This window comes from Macrosteles quadrilineatus, unplaced genomic scaffold (genome assembly GCF_028750875.1).
Source record: "Macrosteles quadrilineatus isolate MER2022 unplaced genomic scaffold, UCM_ALF_1.0 Scaffold_3__2_contigs__length_128488019, whole genome shotgun sequence".
In the NCBI taxonomy this organism is placed as follows: Eukaryota; Metazoa; Arthropoda; class Insecta; order Hemiptera; family Cicadellidae; genus Macrosteles; species Macrosteles quadrilineatus.
Window position 1 is genome coordinate 99620623 of NW_026542596.1, and position 9879 is coordinate 99630501.

The window sequence follows — 9879 nt, forward strand, 5'->3', positions numbered from 1 at the left end:
AGTGTTTAGAAGGGTACTTGTACGTTTTATTTTCAAATGTGACTGGGCATTTTCAATTTGTTACCAATTGCAATTACTCATTCATCATCAAAAGAAAATGCAGGATACGTTAAGACAGAATTTCTGTAGAAACACAACTTACTCGTTGAACAAAACTGTTAGAAGCCAGCTGGTGTCATAGATTTGGTCACGGAGGTCCTGGGTTCAAATCCCGCCAATCCCAAATGGATTTTAGTTCTTTATAATGCCATAGTCTTTGGATGATAATAACAATAATCCGACACGTCAGGACGAAACCAACGCGTTGGGACCTCGGCCTGTCTATTTGTGAGAGTAAAAGATTCGGAAATTTACTTTTTATAGATTTATAAACCGTGCTGCGGCAGTTGGGTTAGTGTTTGGTACAGTATATTACGACCATGAACTTGGCGCATTTTAAGTTTCATACATTTCACGATATGTCTACCCATAAGGTTACAGTATTTTATAATCTAATATAGTTTTACCCGTTACTCACATCACAGAGGAGACTAATGTGGTTCCTTGTAGAAAACCCTAGTTAAACCCACCATTGGTGATCAAAGTAAAACTCAAAACAGTTCCACGTCCTTTTGAAACACCTCATTGACTAATTTGTACCACTTTTTCATAACGTTTTCTGAGTGTAATTAAATCAAATTTATTTCAGTTAACTACATAATTCTATTCCGAGGTATGTGCAAAAAGTTATAAATCCTATTATCTGACTGTGTTTGTTGTGGTTGAACGCAAGACTACTAAACCGTCTGGGTTGAAACTCTACTCAAGGGTGGATCATCAATCCGGTTATAGGCCTGTTAGTGTTCTTATAATCCTATAGAAGAGGCTTTGAATCTACCTTGACTTTAACAAAACGATTCAGTATTTTTATACTAACTAACTGTTTATATAAATGACTAGCTGTAACCCGCGGGCTTTGCCCCGTTTAACTTCTTAATTTTCAAGATGATCTCGTTCGCATTGCTCAATCACGTCCTGGTTGAAGTTCGTTCGCTACGCTCACTCACCTTTAGGTTGTAGCTCTTTCGCTGCGCTCACTTGCCTTCAGGTTAGCTCGTTCGCTACGCTAACTCGCCTCCAGGTTGAAGTTAGTTCGCAATGCTCACTCACCTTTTGGTTGCAAATTAGCTGTTGTCATAAATGTAAAAGAAATAATAGTGCTGCACCCTGTTGGTAATCCTTGTAACTTTAATGCTATTGAACATCATAGAACAGAACCATAGATAAAACATACTAGTCTATGACAGAACCAACTTGTTTAATTGAAACAGCTGTTAAGATTCATTAATTCCATTTCTCATAAGGTTAACATGGGAATCTCCAGAGCCACTGGGGCGGAGCCGATTGGACGGATCACGAAATTGATGGTGTATAAACCTATTCCATGAAATTCTACACGTATGTACCAAGTTTCGTTGTAATCTGTTCAGCGGTGTCTGAGTTTATCACTGCCATACAAACATCCTCTTTTATACTTATAGACTGACTGTTTATATAAATGATTTTCAATCAACCTTATCCTTCGTATTTATTGAAAGTAAAACTCGGGCAAGACATTGCACAACAAATCCAACTACTTTATCATCATCCAATTATGACTGGATATAAAGAAATGCCCCTTCAATCCCCAGCGTGATGGTGAGATAGGCAATATACCTACACAGTCTTCCGGCAGTTGTACAGTCTTCCGATTGCGTTACAGAAATTGAATGCGAAGACGGAATTAATATTTGTATCTTATTATTTTTGACAGATCTCGTGTTTTATTGTTTTAAGTTCATTATATAACATCTTATCTATTTAAAAACAATTGGTTTTTCTTTTCCGAGTTCGTTTGACTCTTCTACCCGACCGATTTTTTATGATTGAGGTCTCAAAAAGGTATGAATGCACAGATTTCACATCAGGCATCGGCATATATTTACCTACTGTTTTACTTGACAAAAAAACATAATTTAATTAAGTTTCGAATTCATACTTCAGTTTAAGATGTATTTCAGTTATAATTATATAGTCCTATATATTTTGGTATAAGAACCTTCAGAGAAATGCCTATAAATAATAGCTTTCATTAAGCTATTATTTATTCAAATCGGATGAGTTTCAAGCAAACAACAACATTCAGCAAGGTGAACAACCAACATAAAATTTATTAAACCTAGGTACTCGTCAAACCTAATTTTATTTGGGAGGCTAATAAAGTGCATCTATTAGTAAAATACTCGTAGTTATTTAAATAGATTTGACCTACGACCGTTTTTTAATGTAGCCGTTTCAGTTCAGTTCTTAGAATTGAAAAGTTTCACTTAACAGCTGTTTACTTTCATAACATCATAGTTTCATTTCATAACAGCATAGTTTTCTCATAACAACACGTGTAACGGATCAATGAGGTTCAAGGATTGAGAGAAAAGAAGTAAAATTGTAATGCTTCGAACGTCAACTGATCAGCTGATCAGCTGATTAATTGACAACTTTAATTATTGTTGATCCAACTTGTTCCTGTTGATTCTCGCGTATTCTTAGTTGGTGGAAGTTAAAGGAAGGTGGATTAAACTTATTTAAAAATGTCAGTTAGTGAAACTGAAGTTGACGAGATGGTACACAAACTGTTTGTGATAATCTGTTGCCTCTAAAATCAAAACAAAAGTATGTAATTACATACCCAGCAATTCATTAAATGGACGAAACAAAAATAAGGTTAAATTGATAAATGAAAATGTGCTTCTGGTTTATTTTGAAAACTTCTTAACCACTTTTTCACCAAACTCGTTGTGGGCCACATATTCGATGCTGAGATCTAACTGTAAATTAACTGTTTCACTATATTTAGTTGTCTAGAAAATATTCAATATTTCCCTAATTGTACCTGATACAGTATTTATGGTAAGAATGCTGCTAGCAGAACCTATTCCCTAAAACAAGTAACGTATTATTTAACGAAGTTTTACAAGCACGGAATTGCATGAAATCAGCTGATTAAACAATAAGTCGTGTTGCACCACTTTCAGTGGCAATGACAATAAACGAAAACATTACCTCTCTATGAAGTTCTGAGTAGTGATTGTTAGTAATTAAAAACCAGATTTTTTAGTACCTAATTAAAAAACGGTCGTAGGTAAAGTAGTGCACGCAACTCGCGTTAATAGTCTTTACGACACTCGTAGAAGTTTTTTCTACTCGTGTCGTAAAGACTAACTTAACGCAATCGTTGCGTAAACTACTATTAACTTAAAATCAATTCAGGGAAATGGAAATTCGCTTACTCTGCAGGTTTGCTGCGGTGAGGGTATTGTTAATTTTATTTGCTTTTGTTACTTTTGCGTAATGAGTTTATAATGTCAATTTAACACCTCTTTCTGTATGACTGCGTCCATTGCAGTGTAAACTTCCCACTTATTCTTAACCAGCTTAATTTTCTAAACAGTTTTAAATTGCAACGCATTAAAATCCTATAAGTGTGTAAATGTTATACCTATCAAACATCTATATATATATTAATACGCTAAGCCGATTTTTGTAAACAGAACTCCTCCCTCATTTTTGGACCGATTTTGATGATTAAAGTGTCAAATGAATGGCCCTGATCTGTAGTTTTGCAAAGTTTTTTTCGTTTTTTTGAAATCTTTATTAGTTTGGGCAGGATCTTCCATTAAAGTTGGATTTTCTCCCTTAAGATTAACATGGGGGAATCTAAATATTTAATTGGAAACTTTGTCTCCATTAATTTGAGAGAACGACTGGGCGTAGAAACTTGGTAGGGGTGTCCAAAGAAAGGTGTTGGTCCCTAAATGAGTTACCAAAAGAAAAACTAAGTGAATCCCGTTAGGGCTCTGCCCCAGAAGCCCTTAAAGATCCCTCCACAGATTTGTTTACATTTTGTCCATGTGGATAATACTTTTTAATGAAACAGCTGTAAATTTTTGAATTGTGTTTTAAACAACACACATTTATTGGGAGTTACTGAATTGTCCAAAAGAAAATAATTTGCAATGTTATTTTCTGATTTTAAAATTGATTTTCTTCTGTATCATGTCATATTTTGCAATATAACGTTCCATTACGAAATCAGTGGAAAATCCTTTTATCACAGTAACTCTTATTTAACAATAATTATTTCTTACTGAACTATCTTTTATCTATTGTACGGGTTGGTGTCTGCCTTTTTCACCACTTTTGGCTATATCTATATCTATATATATAATAGGCTAAGCCGTTTTTTGTTAATCGAACTCCTCCGTTATTATTCGCCCGATTTTAATGTTTGAGGTCTCAAAATAAAGGGCTAAACGTGTAGTTGTCCCCACCGGTATTAGATTTTTTATAAAGCCATTAGGAAGGGCGTGAGCGGCTCTTAAAGTACGTCTTTTCTCCATAAGAATAACAAGGGAGATATTTTTTTATTTACAGAAACATATGTTTGTTAGTTGAAAATAGTCAAAGTCTACTAAATGATAATTACTGTGTACTATGACTGTTAATGTATACAAAATTGTAATCAAGGTGTGTGTACCTTAAAGGCTTAAAGTTTACTCATAATGGATCCCACTATTTTATTTTAATGTTAGGAATAGTAAAATTTAGTTGAGAATACAACGCCTACCATGATTTAGAAAACTTAGCTATAATATATAAAATCACAACTCTTTGACATTAATTTAATTTGACACGAAACAGTTGATCGACCAGACAAATGTATTTGTATATCAAGCAAATCATCTAATTCATATGAATATGTTGTTACACGAACATGATTTCTTTGAACCAATAACGTGATTATTTTTTACTTATGAGTTTATTTTGAGTTTGCAGCTATGAAATGACAAAGCCAAATAACTTTTACGTAATGTTTTTGTTATAAAATAATAGTATTAATCAAATAAATAAAGAACTTGACAAAGGTAATTTTCAGTATGCCATGCCACGGGGAAGAAGAGTAAGTCTCGAAAACAGACGAAGGCGGAGACGCCCATCTAGAATGTAGGGCCTCATTATGGCACAAGACTCTAAGTGACCAGAATGGTTATAAACTTAGTAGAATGTAAAGTCTTAACTGGAACAAGTGAGGTACGGGGGGACATATTTTGATTCCGAGGATAAAAATGTGCCCATTGGAAACAAACTTACCTTTTAAAATGGAAAAAAAACCAAATTCCGTTAGCTTTGGTATTTGTAATGCCCTTCAATTATATAAAGCACAAGGACAATCACTAAAAGACCAGCACTGTTCTTACCCAGACCAGAGTTTTCAGTAATGGGAAACTGTATGTTGATTAAAGTAGGGCTACATCTTTTATTGAGATACGCATATTCATTACGGAAAATTCTGACCTGGGTAATCTTCTTGAAGGTGACTTTACTACCAAAAAGGTAGTATTCAAGGAAGTACTTTTGGTATTAAAATCATAAAATGTGTTATTTAATGTGTTTTAAAATCTTTAAAAAATTACTATCCAACATACTTGAAAACTTAATAATTTACTAATTATAAGACACATGCAGTCTATGAAATTGCTGGACTGCTTCCTTCTAAGGCTTTATTGCTGTTTTTTTTTTTTTTTTTTTTTTTTTTTTTTTTTACAGTCAATATAAAACACGATGTTTTTTTCTAAATTTATACGTTATTTTGCGGCACGTTGAGCCGCACGGGATCACTAGTTTTATCATATTATTCTAGACTGATCATCAGAGGTTCGTGAGATTATTGTCATACATGTTTTCAATCATTGGAAAAATCTTCGATTGTGTAATACAATACAAAATAATGCAAGTCCAGAAGTGTCTTTTAGCTTTAACATTAACCCCACAACCGATTTCTCAAAACTATACTAGAGGGTAATTCATTGGCACAGAATTACGATATGAACTGATGCGACGTGACGAAGGAAAAATCAAACTTACACTGTGACGGATGGACCTCCCTTTCAAGTTAGAACGTGTCTCCTCAACAAGCAGATATTTTCTCTAAAATAAAATCATAGATTAATCTTTATTACACTGATGAAATCGGGGAAGTTTTTAACTAATAAAAAAGATCCACCAATACGGTTTTAATTCTATTTAAAGGTTCTTCCAAAGTATGGGAAATATCTTATTCGTTGAATGATCAACCATATTTGGTAACTAACGCAATAAATATCATTATTGTTTTTACACTTATTACTCTTTAAACAATGCTAAATGCTCTAAATTTGTATAATTTCACTCAATTTATCGCAGTTAGATGAATTAGCGTAAGCCTTGAAAGTATCCGTCGATTTCGACGGGTTTCACCTAGTAGTTTTTATTTTAGGTTGCTTTTTATAATAAAACGTGGTATGTCCATAATCAATATGGTTTAAAACTATTTCTCTACAACAACAATAAAAACACACAAAAAGATGGTGTAAGGGAATGTATTTATTTATCCATAGTAAATTTTGCGTATGAGGAGAATTGTACAGATGAGGTTGTACAAATGCTGGCCCTACTGATGAGGTTGTACACATGCTGGCCAACTGATGAGGTTGTACACATGCTGGCCAACTGATGAGGTTGTACACATGCTGGCCCACTGATGAGGTTGTACACATGCTGGCCTACTGATGAGGGAGTACATAATATGCTGGCCAACTGATGAGGTTGCACACATGCTGGCCAACTGATGAGGTTGCACACATGCTGGCCAACTGATGAGAATGTACACATGCTGGCCAACTGATGAGGTTGTACACATGCTGGCCAACTGATGAGGTTGTACACATACTGGCCAACTGATGAGGTTGTACACATGCTGGCCAACTGATGAGGTTGTACACATGCTGGCCAACTGATGAGGTTGTACACATACTGGCCAACTGATGAGGTTGTACACATGCTGGCCCACTGATGAGGTTGTACACATGCTGGCCAACTGATGAGGTTGTACACATACTGGCCAACTGATGAGGTTGTACACATGCTGGCCAACTGATGAGGTTGTACACATGCTGGCCAACTGATGAGGTTGTACACATACTGGCCAACTGATGAGGTTGTACACATGCTGGCCAACTGATGAGGTTGTACACATACTGGCCAACTGATGAGGTTGTACACATGCTGGCCAACTGATGAGGTTGTACACATGCTGGCCAACTGATGAGGTTGTACACATGCTGGCCAACTGATGAGGTTGTACACATGCTGGCCCACTGATGAGGTTGTACACATGCTGGCCAACTGATGAGGTTGTACACATACTGGCCAACTGATGAGGTTGTACACATGCTGGCCAACTGATGAGGTTGTACACATACTGGCCAACTGATGAGGTTGTACACATGCTGGCCAACTGATGAGGTTGTACACATGCTGGCCAACTGATGAGATTGTGCACATGCTGGCCAACTGATGAGGTTGTACACATGCTGGCCAACTGATGAGAATGTACACATGCTGGCCAACTGATGAGGTTGTACACATGCTGGCCCACTGATGAGGTTGTACACATGCTGGCCAACTGATGAGGTTGTACACATACTGGCCAACTGATGAGGTTGCACACATGCTGGCCAACTGATGAGGTTGTACACATGCTGGCCAACTGATGAGGTTGTACACATACTGGCCAACTGATGAGGTTGTACACATGCTGGCCAACTGATGAGGTTGTACACATGCTGGCCAACTGATGAGATTGTGCACATGCTGGCCAACTGATGAGGTTGTACACATGCTGGCCCACTGATGAGGTTGTACACATGCTGGCCCACTGATGAGGTTGTACACATGCTGGCCCACTGATGAGGTTGCACACATGCTGGCCCACTGATGAGGTTGTACACATGCTGGCCCACTGATGAGGTTGTACACATGCTGGCCAACTGATGAGGTTGTACACATTCTGGCCCACTGATGAGGTTGCACACATGCTGGCCCACTGATGAGGTTGTACACATGATATCCCAATGATGAGGTTGTACACATGCTGGCCCACTGATGAGGTTGCACACATTCTGGCCCACTGATGAGGTTGTACACATACTGGTCAACTGATGAGCTTGTACACATGCTGGCCAACTGATGAGGTTGTACACATGCTGGCCAACTGATGAGATTGTGCACATGCTGGCCAACTGATGAGGTTGTACACATGATGGCCCACTGATGAGGTTGTACACATGCTGGCCCACTGATGAGGTTGTACACATGCTGGCCCACTGATGAGGTTGTACACATGCTGGCCCACTGATGAGGTTGTACACATGCTGGCCCACTGATGAGGTTGTACACATGATAGCCCATTGATGAGGTTGCACACATGCTGGCCAACTGATGAGGTTGTACACATGCTGGCCAACTGATGAGGTTGTACACATGCTGGTCAACTGATGAGGTTGTACACATTCTGGCCAACTGATGAGGTTGTACACATGATAGCCCACTGATGAGGTTGTACACATGCTGGCCAACTGATGAGGTTGTACACATTCTGGCCAACTGATGAGGTTGTACACATGATAGCCCACTGATGAGGTTGTACACATGCTGGCCCACTGATGAGGTTGTACACATGCTGGCCAACTGATGAGGTTGTACACATTCTGGCCAACTGATGAGGTTGTACACATGATAGCCCACTGATGAGGTTGTACACATGCTGGCCAACTGATGAGGTTGTACACATGCTGGCCAACTGATGAGGTTGTACACATGCTGGTCAACTGATGAGGTTGTACACATGCTGGCCCACTGATGAGGTTGTACACATGCTGGCCCACTGATGAGGTTGTACACATGCTGGCCCACTGATGAGGTTGCACACATGCTGGCCCACTGATGAGGTTGTACACATGCTGGCCCACTGATGAGGTTGTACACATGATAGCCAATTGATGAGGTTGTACACATGCTGGCCCACTGATGAGGTTGCACACATGCTGGCCCACTGATGAGGTTGTACACATGCTGGCCCACTGATGAGGTTGTACACATGCTGGCCCACTGATGAGGTTGTACACATGCTGGCCCACTGATGAGGTTGCACACATGCTGGCCCACTGATGAGGTTGTACACATGCTGGCCCACTGATGAGGTTGTACACATGCTGGCCAACTGATGAGGTTGTACACATTCTGGCCCACTGATGAGGTTGCACACATGCTGGCCCACTGATGAGGTTGTACACATGCTGGCCCACTGATGAGGTTGTACACATGATAGCCCATTGATGAGGTTGTACACATGCTGGCCCACTGATGAGGTTGCACACATGCTGGCCCACTGATGAGGTTGTACACATGCTGGCCCACTGATGAGGTTGTACACATGCTGGCCCACTGATGAGGTTGTACACATGCTGGCCCACTGATGAGGTTGCACACATGCTGGCCCACTGATGAGGTTGCACACATTCTGGCCCACTGATGAGGTTGTACACATGATAGCCCATTGATGAGGTTGTACACATGCTGGCCCACTGATGAGGTTGCACACATGCTGGCCCACTGATGAGGTTGCACACATTCTGGCCCACTGATGAGGTTGCACACATTCTGGCCCACTGATGAGGTTGCACACATGCTGGCCAACTGATGAGGTTGTACACATGCTGGCCAACTGATGAGGATGTACACATGCTGGCTGACTGATGAGGTTGTGCACATGCTGGCCAACTGATGAGGTTGTACACATGCTGGCTGACTGATGAGGATGTACACATGCTGGCTGACTGATGAGGTTGTGCACATGCTGGCCAACTGATGAGAATGTACACGTGCTGGCCCACTGATGAGGTTGTACACATGATAGCCAACTGATGAGGTTGTACACATGCTGGCCCACTGATGAGGTTGTACACATGCTGGCCAACTGATGAG